The sequence below is a fragment of the Nannospalax galili genome, unplaced genomic scaffold (assembly GCF_000622305.1).
Source record: "Nannospalax galili isolate Female #2095 unplaced genomic scaffold, S.galili_v1.0 scaffold1421, whole genome shotgun sequence".
Lineage (NCBI taxonomy): Eukaryota > Metazoa > Chordata > Mammalia > Rodentia > Spalacidae > Nannospalax > Nannospalax galili.
In genome coordinates this window covers 1404852-1409279 of record NW_008345746.1, presented here as the reverse complement: position 1 = coordinate 1409279, position 4428 = coordinate 1404852, and positions in this window count along the sequence as shown.

Sequence of the window (4428 nt, the reverse complement as noted above, 5' to 3'; positions counted from 1 at the left end):
GTCCATGTGTATGGCTAAAGACTCAATAACAAGTAACAATGCCAGCCAGGAGATACCTTCCTTTGAGTTGTTGGCCAGCGTGGCCCAAATGACTCCAAGACAGTAACCCAGCACAGAACATGGAAAGTGAACAGAAGACCCCAGTCTTATCTAGAGGAACATTGGAAACTGATTGCTGCTGGATGAGGAAGAGCTGATCTTACTAAAACAAGCAACTCTAGATAGGCTTACTAGATTCAGAGGGTAGACAAGCACTGGTGAATGGCTGGGGGTGCCGACAACGCAGTGGACAGTAACAGGGATATCAGAGTATAAGGGCTCCAGTGGGGGGAGGGAGGCTATGGGAGGCTGCTATCTGGGATGTGGGTATATAGTTGAATAAGATGGTTTGGGATGTTCTGTGTGATATACACACACACACAAAAAAAAACAAATTTTAAAAAATGAATTATATTTGAGGAGGAAACATAAAAATTTACATCATATTAATTAGCAGAGGTGATAAACATTACCATCGAAATCTACCCAATGACTTTACAGACATACACAGGTGCCAAGGATCCAAGTGCAACTGACTATGACTAGTAATAATCAGATACATACAGATGAGAGACGCATGCACCAACACCTCAGCGTTAGTAGAAAAACAATGAGTCTTTCTGTGAGAAACAGTATATTTTAATATGAAATGGAGATCTTTTTTAAAGGTTAAAAACATTCAATTTGGTCTTTTTGAGACAAGGTCTCCCTGTAGCCCTTGACTACTACTCCCTGTAGTCACTATGTAGACCAGGCTGGCCTTGAACTCACAGAGATCCGCCTGCCTCTGCCTCCTGAGTGCTGGGATTAAAGTCATTCAGGTTTTTTAGATGAGACAATTCATGAGAAGTATTTGACAGATAGTTGTGATTTTTGAAACCAAGAACAAATATGAAGATGCCAGAAAATAGTATCTCGGCACAGACAAGAAGGGAGCGGAACACTGAGAAGAGGATTGCCATCATTTCAAAAACAGGATGAAATAAGATTCCGGACTGAGTTAGAACCAAACCTTTTCTTTACTCGAGGTATTATGGGATTTCTGTTAAATTCTCAGCATAGATTCGGGACTTTTCGAGCTGGTTGAGTGAAATTGTGGTTTTACTAATAATATAATAAAGGAATAGTTTTATTTCAGGTTTGTCTCTCTCAACATTTCGGAGATTATCTCCTTATCAGTGTACTCACTTTTGTCGAAGGTGTGAGAACTCACACCTCTGAGGGTTCCACAGCTCAGACATCTGTGACTTTTCAGTTCCTAGTGACAGAGCAAACAATAGGCAAGCAGGCGGTGGGAGTTAGAGCAGATACCCTCTCCCTCCTCCTAGAAGGCCACACAGCATTAACACGCAGACAGCTGGGACTGGTATGAGCCGTGTACTTGGCATCATCGAGTATCACCTCAGGCTGAGCCTGCAAGACGTAGTGAGCAGGCAGTGACGGCCCAATTGGGACAAATGTTGCGTTTAGGACAGACCTCTGGCACTGTGTCTTTGGGTTGTAATGGCTGTTGGTTTGGAAATGTTAATACTGAGGTGTATCATCGTTACTGCAGCAAGCACACTTAATACCTGTTGCCCAATTCATCTAGTACTAACTTTTAAACATATTTATTTCCATCTATTTTTAACTATTTAGTTTAAAATAAATACTTCCACAGTGGAAAAAAAAAAAAAAGAAAAGAAAAAAGAAAGAAAGAAAAAACTAGGTCACTGGGATGTGTCTTTTAAGAATAGATCTAGTACCGGGCTGGAGAGATGTCTCAGAGGTTAAGAACACTGGTTGCAACTGACAAGACCCAGGTTCAAAGACCCAGGTTCAAATCCCAGCACCCACATGGCAGCTAACAACTGTCCATGACTCCAGTTCCAGGGGATCTGACAGCCTCTCTGTCTTCGGCGGGCATTGCATGACACGGGTGCACTTACCTACATGCAGGCAATACACGCATATACATAAAGTAAAAATAAAACTGAAATTTTTAAAAAAAGAGACTAGATCTAGTGTGTCTTCACGTACTACTTCCAGTCTCCATGAGGCAAAGAGCCTCTTCCATCATAAGCTTCCGTTGCTACAATGTTTAGCCCAAATACATTGTGATGACATGGGTGCACTTACCTACATGCAGGCAATACACGCATATACATAAAGTAAAAACAAAACTGAAATTTTTAAAAAAAGAGACTAGATCTAGTGTGTCTTCACGTACTACTTCCAGTCTCCATGAGGCAAAGAGCCTCTTCCATCATAAGCTTCCGTTGCTACAATGTTTAGCCCAAATACATTGTGCCGGACAGTTTTAGTGTCAACTTGACACATCTGGGTTGAGGGATCCTCAATTGGGGAACTGCCTCCATTGGACTGGCCTGTGGCCATGTCTGTGGGCATTTTGATGATTGTTGAGTGATGTGGGAGGGCCCAGCCCACTGTGGGTGGTGCCACCCCTGGGCAGGTGGGCCTGTGTTGCATAAGAAAGCAGGCTGAGCAGGCGCCAGGAGAGCAAGTCAGTAAGCGGCGTTCCTCCATGGCCTGTGCTCCAGCTCCTGCCTCCAGGTTCCTGCCCTGAGTTCCCACCTTGCACTTTCTGATGAACTGATGAGATGTAAGACAAATAAACCCTTTCCTCCCCAAGTTGGTACTGGTCAGCATGTTTTGTCACAGCAATGGAGAAACAGACTAGAACATACACAAAACCAAGAAACCATGGATTGAACCCTGTGAGATCAGGAGATAAACATCTCCCTGCTTTATTTCTGTTCCTGTGATAAAATATCCTGAAAAAAAAGCAACTTAAGAAAAGGCTTATTCAGCTGACATCATAGTCCATCACTGAGGGTAAGTCCCAGGGCCTGAAGCAGCTGGACAGAGCGACCCACAGCCAAGAGCACAGAGAAAGGGGTGCACCACGCTGCCCCTCTGTTCACATCCAGCTCTCTCCTGGCTTTATTTCTGTTCCTGTGATAAAATATCCTGAAAAAAAAGCAACTTAAGAGAAGAAAAGGCTTATTCAGCTGACATCATAGTCCATCACTGAGGGTAAGTCCCAGGGCCTGAAGCAGCTGGACAGAGCGACCCACAGCCAAGAGCACAGAGAAAGGGGTGCACCACGCTGCCCCTCTGTTCACATCCAGCTCTCTCCTGCAGCACACCCAGCCTGGGGAATGGTGACACCCACAACGGGGGGTGGGGAGTCTTCAATCAATTAGCAATCAAGGCAATCCCCCACAGACATTCCCACAGCCTAAACTGATAAAGACAATCACCCGACTGAGGCCCTTCACAGGAGATGCTAAGTGAAATGAGTGGACACTTTAACCGGCACAATATGCTGTTGATGTTGATATTTTAGGAGAAGTTGTGCCTGCCCACTTTTCCTTTCTCTGTCACATTGCTGCCATGGTTCTATCAAGTAGTTTGGCCTCTGACCTCAGTCCTAGTCTTCTGGTCAGCTGGGATACTTTGAATTTAGAATCTTTAAAATATAGAAAACTTGAAAATTTTGGAAAGCAAAACGAACAGCTCACTGAGGATTCGAGTCTGGGACTGAAGTGGAGGTGTCATGCCTCAGCTACGGCCACACCCAGAGAGGACAGGAGCACCGCCACCTCCAACACTCCAACACCGACAGGAAGGGTATCAGAGGTGAAGCAATCAGTTACAAGTTGTGAGTTCTAGAAGGTACCAGGAGGTCTGCTGAGCCCTCCTCTGAGGTCAAGGAACCCACTCCCCACACCTCAGTAGACAGACCCTGGCCTCCTCCAGCCTCAGGGCCTGGAACGCACTCTCCACAGCCTCGGTTCCTTAGCCAGAGCGCATCTTCCCCACTGCTGGTTGTGTGTGCGTGTGTGTGCCTGCACGCGTGCTCACACACCCGTATTGCTTTCTTTCTCTGTCTGACCCATCTCGGCTCTGTGTATGAGGCAGGGGCTTACGCACATATGGCTGACGAGGGGGCACCTCATCTTTGAATACCCATTTTGATATTCACATGGCAGGCCCCTCTTTTTCCAAAATGAATCTCAGGTTCACTGGCCTGCCCGGGGACTGGAGCTGAGGGCTCTCTGTGCCAGTGGCACATCAGCCAGCTGGGTGAACACAGTGTGAGCAGGAGGGGTCTGCTCCTTCTGCACGTACCATGGGGGTCTCCTGACACTGGAGGCGGCACCCCTCACTCTGACTCACTTCCAGGCCAGGAACAATCTGAAAGTCGGCTCCTTGGGACAGCAGCCTTGTCCCATCATCCTCTGGGGCTGTGACTCTTCTCCAGCAGCTTCCAACAATGATGACATTTTATTTGCTCCACTGCAGAACTGGCCATGGTGCGTGGTCAGGAAGCGACTGGCCAGTCCTCCGTGCCAAGTTCCCTGGGGACCCTGGGCTGAGCAGTAT